Here is a 7,733-nt window from a genome sequence, read left to right on the forward strand (position 1 = left end):
GCAAACTTGCGCAAATACTTAAACGAAAAGTACGTAAAGAGACCAAATTAAAAGTATGCAAAGAGAAAAATTTGCATAATACTTAAGCAAAAAAGTGCTTCTATTCATAGCAAAACCAGTACAGATACAAAAGTATGGAAAAGAAAAAGAAAACAAAAACTAAGATACTGCATCTCCACGACCCAGAGGAAGAGAATCATCTGCAACACCATGAGAAGTGGATGGATCCTCCACCGGCTCATCATTTTAGCCTTCAACATCATCACCTTCCGTTTCTTCTTCAATTGTCAAGAACTTAGAACCAAAACCAGAAGAATTGGTAGCATCGGGCCGGGCCGGAAGACCCTTTTTTTCTGCTAACTTTAGCTCATGGGCCTTAGCGATTTCGGCATCAAAATCAATCCTACATGTTTTGGCCTCTTCCAATGTTTTTCTCCATATGTTGTACATTACATATGTTTTTTTCAACATTGAGGGAAACTGCTCGGTGCTAAAGTTATTCTTTAAGGTGGCCGACCATAGCAGAAAGGTTTTCCCGCATAGATCAAAGAGATCAGATCCTAACATCGAGGTCACGGATGGTACAGCTAAAAATTATATTATGCTTAATGGTCCTCTTATACTTCTCCTACAATTGGGCATACTTCGCCCCCGCAACTGCAAAATCTTCGGCTTTGGAATTTAAGGGAATTATTAAATCTTTTAGCGAAGGCAGTCTCACGATCGGATGCGGCAAGAATGGAATTATTGACTTCAACCAATTTGGCCTTAGTTTCTTAAAATTGAGCCCTCAATAGGGCGATCTCTTGGCCAAGGGTCACCACTTATTGCTCATTTTGCAGCAGCCGAGCCTCCAACTTAACAGTCGTAGCAACTCCAGCTTCCAACTCTAAAAGGTAAGCAGTAATTTGGTCTCGCTTGGCCAAAAGTTGATCCCACTCGGAGGTAAGTTCCTCCTTATCTTGAATCAACCTTTGGAGGCCTCGGAAGCAAGAAAATTGGCATACAGACTAAAAAATACAAATTTAAAATACTACTACTATTACACCCCATATTTTCATACGTAAAAGTACGCCATAAATAAAATGATGAATGCTCGAAAATGAGACTATTTTGGAATTATAAGTATTATGCTATTTCAAACAAGAGATAAGTAAATTCGTAAAGGTGAGAGGGCAAGCAAATCGAAGAAAATAAGTTTCATCAAAATTTGTCAATTTGGGGTAAAATACGGCCCGAAGTATAATACCCGGTATTTATGGACTAGTACCATACATGGTACCACATGACCATGATAGTGAAGTATATGAGGTATGTTAAAAGTGAGTGGTATCTTAAGTAATTTGAGACAATTCTTAATTATGCGGGTAATTGGTTAATTACTGGGTAGCGGGACATTACCTAATTAATTAATTAATTAACTATAGGATAAAATTAAATTTCCCACCCCCTTAACGTGGCAGCCCAAAGGGGCCGTGATCATGAGTATTAACTCACACAAAAAGGTGGCAAACTTTGGAGGGATTCTTTGCTAAGTCATCACCTAGTGGGGCCCAGACCCACTAAGGTAAGACTTTTTAAATCCAACTAATTTCATACAAGATAGGGTCATTTCCCACAGAATAATATAGTGCATTTTCATACAAGATATGATCATTTCAAAAAGGATGATACGGTGCAAATCTTCAATTCAAGTTATCATCATTTTCTACAAGATATGATCAATTCACAAATCTTCAAGTCTAATTCACTGGAAAAGTGAATTAAAACTAAGGAAAGTGACGGATTCTAGGTAAATTTCATACAAAGTTACACTGCATAATAGCAACGGGATTTGCAATTCTAAGATAGCACGGTACAATCTTTCTCAAGAATAACATACGAATTTTCTTCTACTTCGATCCGCCGTTACATATTTTCGCAATCAACAAGTGTTAAAGGGATTGTCAAGGGAATTGGTTCAGGTATGTTAAGGCTATCCCTTCTTTCCTTTTGGCATGATCCGCACGATACAAATGAAACGAGCAAATGCACAACTTCCATAAATAACTCAATTCATAGAAATACTAGAGGTTCCTATGTTCTCGATTCCCCATATGTATTTTTATTTTATTATCTGTCCATGTGTCTCAAAAATACGTAAGTTGGTAAAGTTTATTTCATGATATTAATCAAAGGCATAATGGTCTTACGACATTCCAAGAGATTTTATTGACTTACTTCTCATGCATTATGTAGGCATGTGATTTTTGACCCTTTCCAAATTTTTTCATATTTTAGCATGTAAATGTTTAGTTTAGGCCTAATATCGCTATTTCAATTAGTTTTGACTCTTTTACTTTATTTTATCAAAAAAAAATAAAAATTACAAAAATATTTCTTCTTTTAGTTGCTTTTAGTTTATTACTTTTCGTAAAACTAAAAAATACCAAAAAATAGTACCTTATTTTTATTTTAACATGATATTTGACAATATAAAAAAAATAGGTTTGTTTTTACGATTAGTTTTATTTTAATAGTTATTTTTACTTAGTAGGATTAATTGGTAAATGAGGTCGTATTTTTAGTCTTGTTCAAGGAGAAACAATAAAATTTGGGCTCAAACAACCCATTTTAAGCCTAATTTTCAGACTTAGTCCATGACAACCCAAGCCCAATACCCCTAAAAACCTAGGAAGATACTTAAAAGGGACCCTGGACCTAAAGAAGGAAATCAACCGTTTTTGACATAATAAAACAAAACCTAGATATATACACTCTATCAGATCCGCTGCTTTTCCATAGATTAAAGCATAGGCTTCTTCTTCTTGAACCACCCTCTGAACCTTTCAAAAATTGCTGGAAAACACAATAACGCATCCACATCCAGCGATACTCCTCCAATTCCAGCCACGCGATCACCAAAATTCAGCCACCACCTCTCAACACACACACACAACGAAAAACCAAAAAAAAAGGATACAAATATGGAAGATAGGGAGAAACAATGGCAGAAACGTGAGAAGGGAGCGAAAACAGAGCCAGAAAATACATTATTCTGTTTTCGTCTTCAGTTTTTCTTTAATTTTCGTCTCAAAATTGGAGTTCCATTAAGGTTGTCATCGCTATCCGAGTTTTTCGTAGTTAAGCATTTTCGGATTGCATTTGGAAAAATTATCTCAGGTTCGTTTCTCTTAACTTGTTCTTGATCAATGTAATCTTGATGTCTCAAGCACTTATACGAGAATGAAAGAAACGTTCTGCTGCTTATAGTTGTTGCTTTATTATCCGGATACAATATTTTCTAATCTTCACCTTGTGGCACTGCTACTATGTATTTTATAATATCAACCTTGCCGGCTTTGGATGTAATCGCGACTTTCCGTTGTTTTCTTGTCTGTGACTGTTAATATCTGTGAGGTTCTTCTAGCCGTGAACGAACGAAGTAGTATGTATGTAAATGAGATCTTGTCCATCACTTTCTTTTGATTTCTGTATTTGCGGACCTTTCAAAATTGTTAGGAAATGGTGTCAAAAATTAAAAGAACAACTGAATGTATCAATCACTTATAATAATTATAAAAACAAAAAAAAAGACCTCTACAAATGTGACTATGTTCTGATTAATTAGTCTGCTAGCTTGGTTTGTTTACTGTGTCTTGTTTGAATTTATTCTAAGACCTCTAAAAAATGTTGAGTTGTTTGCTAATTTGTTCAATGTGTCGTGTTTGAAATTAGTCTGATAGTTTGATTTTATTATAAGTCATAATGAGTTTTAGTCATGTAAAGGGAGGTGCTATTTTTCGAAACTATTATAACTTAGTAATTTGTTCTAAAAGTGAATAATTTATTTACAATTAGTATTTTTATTGAACTCCAAACTTAGTTTAAAAATGAATGTTCATAGTTTGCTTTAGGCACGTTTAATATATCGTTGTAATTACGGACACGTTCGCGTGATATAACTACAATTCTAAAAATAAAATCGAAGTATGTGTTCGCACAACTTCGACCAAACCTTCTTAATAATAATAAAACGTTACTAATTGTGGACATGTTCGCGTGACATGATTTTTGACGCGCCAAACAAATGAGTGAACGTGCGCGTGACCTATTTTAAGATAATTTTTTAATTTAAAAAGGCAAATGCATATAGGTTTTTAAAATGAGTAATTAGACAATTTAATAAGCCAAGTATGATCAAAGCGATCGTGCTCGAACCAAGGAACTCGGGAATGCCTAACACCTTCTCCCGGGTTAATAGAATTTCTTACCCATATTTCTGTGTTCGCAGACCGTAAATAGAGTCAAATTTCCTCGATTCGGGATCTTAAACCGGTGACTTGGGACATTATAAATTATCCAAGTGGCGACTCTGAATCTAATAATTAATCCCGTTTTGATTATCACTTAAATTGGAAAAAAACTCCATATACCCCTTCTGGGGGTAGTAAAAAGGAGGAGTGACAGCTCTGGCGACTCTGCTGGGGACAAGAACCCAGAATATCTGGTTTAGGGTTCAAGAATTCGAGCTTGTTTTTATGATTTTTACTTAGCTTTATTTATTGTTCATATTATCGTATTTGTAGATCTACTGTGCTAATTGCCGTTTATTTACCGCTTTGATATTGTTTCAATTGCATTAAAATGCCTTCTTACGCCACCCCTCTGAGTCTTCTAAAAATGGTGCACACGTTCGCGTGGCCCGCTTTTTCTGTAGAAGTTATACCAAATAGAATGATGCTGGGCCAGCAACAAGTCCGGGTAGACTTTAGTGCTCCCGGTACGTTGCCCCTTCTTCGGCTCGATTAGTCTGCTCGGGTAAGTCAGGTTAAGAACACAACCCGAGGTTTAAACTTAGAATAACATAACCTCATGCCGAATCCCTAGTAGGTACGTTTGTTTGCATCATGTGCATTTGACTTTGGGGACTCAACACAGGGGTTGGGTCCGTCTAGAACAGGTGTACCCAAAAATAAAAAACCATCCAGATGCATCCTATGGGCTACATGTTACAATCTTCAAGGGTAAAAGGGTCATTTGGTAGACCAATGATAGTTGAGGGAAAACCAAAAAAAAAGAAAAAAAAAAGGTGAAGTGTGAAAATAAAGCAAGTAGGGGCCAGTTATGTTTTCTTTCACATTTTTGTTAAGAAAAAGAAACATGAAACATGAAAAATTCAAAAAAAAAAAATTGCGCTTTTTCATCATTTTCCGAAAATAAAAAAAAAATAAAAAAAGGGAAAAGAAAATCCAAAAAGAGTTTACTTGTTTCATCATTTTTCAAAAAAAAAAAAATACAAAAACATATTTTTCTCTAAATTAGTTGTTTTATTTAATTCTCGCCCATATCAAAATCTGCTCGAACTACGCATACCCGATTCTCGTCTTTCGAGGCGTGATACGTAGGCAAACCACATAGGTTCTGGTCTTCCTAGTGAGTCTTAGGTTCTTGGCTTCACGGGGTCGTAGCCAAATCTTGTATTTTAACCACTTTTAGCCACATATGTGAATTTTAGAAAAATAGTCACAATCATGTCTTGCATGTGTCCAACAGGAAGGGTTATTGTCTCACATAGCGTTCTAGGTCTTTAACTTATTTGGTCTTAATTTTCTCATACAGGTGTGGGTCTACTTACCGGAGTTTGAGTATGACAGACACCCCGGGACCATCCAGTCAAGATCGCTCATTCAGGAGTTGCTTAAGGAGATTTTTTTTTTTTTATGTATTGAGTCTGTTTTTCATTTTATTTCGTCTTTTACTTTTTAGTTTTGTATAGTAATGTCGAGTCTTTTGTTATTATACTTTCTACTTTGTATTTGAAAAAGTGTGTTGTAACTCAAAAATTCAAAAAAAAAAAGAAAGAGGTTTTGCGTTTTATATTTCTATTAGAAGTTTTCTTTAGAATACTAAATCTAGAATAAAATAAAAAATTTCTTTTGAGGTGGTTTTCCTTTGGGAAATTAATATCTAGAACTCAAAATAAAATGAAAATTGCTTTTACATTTCTTTTAGTATATTAAGACTAAAAATTCAGAAAAAGAAGGGAATTTTCTTTTAGTACCTCTTTAAAAGTTTTCTTTCAAGATATTAATTCCCAAAATCCAAAAAGATTTTCTTATGAGGTTCTTCTTTGTGAAATTAACGGAAAAATGAAAAAAAATTCTTTATTTTCACTAGAACTTTATGATAGTGTACATAGAGGAAAAAAAACATATTGTATCTTTGTTTATCTCTAAAGTTTCTTCCTTAGGTAATCAAAAAATGAAATCCAAAAACATTTTCTATCTTGTTCATTTCTTATTTCGAAATCTTTCTTCAAAGATATCAAATGAAAATTCAAAATATTTTTTATTTGGTTTATTCTTTAGATTGCCTTCCTAACAAAAGAATCAAAAAAATATTTTTCTTTTGTATGGTTTTTTGCTTAATAATTTTCCATAGAATGTTTGTTTCAAAATTAAAAAAATATATGCTCGTTAAGCTTGAGTTTAGAATAGGTTATAGAACATTAAGTCTACAAAATTAAAAAAAAAAAAGATTTGCTTCATTTATTTGTTTACTTTATTCCCGATATTCCCGAACTATGCAAAAATATAATTCATGTGGCGTCATGATACGTAGGCAACCTACATAGGGTTCGATCGAATCATTTTTTTTAATTTTATTAAAAGAAAAATGAAAAAAGAAGGAAACAAAAAAGGTGATGAATTATGGGATGTGGAAAATGAAAAGAAAGAAAAGTGCGATAATTACAAGAAAAAAAAGAGAGGAAGGAAAATGAGCAAGCCAAGAAGTTCTAGAAAAGAAAAGAAAAGAGAAGATTTAAATAAACAAATTGGGATGATGTCAAGTAAGCTTGTGGCCCTCGAAGTCATTTTTGAACCTTTAATTGTTGCTAGGTGCATTGCACATAATGTGATATTTGCAGCTGTTAAATGCGCTAACGCTAGCGTGATGACCTCATTTTGTTCCTTTTTTTATCTCCATTGAGAAGAAGGGTGGTTGGTTTGTGGTTCTTAAGGTAACTTATCCATACAACACAAGGTCAAAGAGCAAGGTAGCCATGTCTAGAAAAGACTTGGACATAGGGGTTATTGATCCGTCTAAGGGAATTGTTGAATCAGAATCAGAGTTGAAAGAAGAGGTCTTAAGGTTGAAAGGACAGATGACTGAAATATACCAAGCGTGGATCAGGGGGCATCATCCACCTTCATTCCCCACTAACTACACTAAAAACCTTGCAACTATCCCATCACTATCACAAATCCAGATTCCCACTATTGTTGATATCTCCCCACAACCTTTTCGTACTCTACCCGCCAAAACCACCTCATATCCCGCTCCTTTGACCAGTCATGTTTTTGTAGCTCATCCACTTGCTACCTTTCCTCGATCCTCTAGTGAGACTGTGTTCAAAATCCCCGATGCCCAACACTATGCTCTAGAACCAATTTTCAAGATCCCGGGTCCATACTCTTACGCTCCTCATTTCGAGCATCCCGGTGAGACTGCAAAGTCTGCTATGACAGTAGAGCAAGATGAGATATCCAGAAAGTTGAAAGGGTTTAAGATGCCAAAGTTTAATTTGTATGATGGGCGTGGAGATCCAGTAGCCCATTTGAGGAGTTATGGCAGTGAAATGAGAAGTGTTGGCGGGAAAGATGAGTTACAGACTGCGGCAGCTTTGGAATGGCATAATTGTCAAGATGTCGGTAAGTGGAGTACATGGGATGACATGGCTCAAGATTTTG

The 7,733-nt window shown here is 35.0% G+C and overlaps 1 long non-coding RNA gene across 1 annotated transcript; it reads left to right on the forward strand.

Annotated features, from left to right (window-relative positions):
• The first annotated feature begins 1,623 nt into the window (after window positions 1-1,623).
• Window positions 1,624-5,859, forward strand: LOC142162820 (uncharacterized). The gene is made up of 2 exons (XR_012694254.1): window positions 1,624-3,162; window positions 5,602-5,859. It is a non-coding gene; the product is annotated as an uncharacterized LOC142162820 (long non-coding RNA).
• Window positions 5,860-7,733: the final 1,874 nt, after the last annotated feature.

Source organism: Nicotiana tabacum, chromosome 8 (assembly GCF_000715075.1).
Source record: "Nicotiana tabacum cultivar K326 chromosome 8, ASM71507v2, whole genome shotgun sequence".
Classification (NCBI taxonomy): Eukaryota; Viridiplantae; Streptophyta; class Magnoliopsida; order Solanales; family Solanaceae; genus Nicotiana; species Nicotiana tabacum.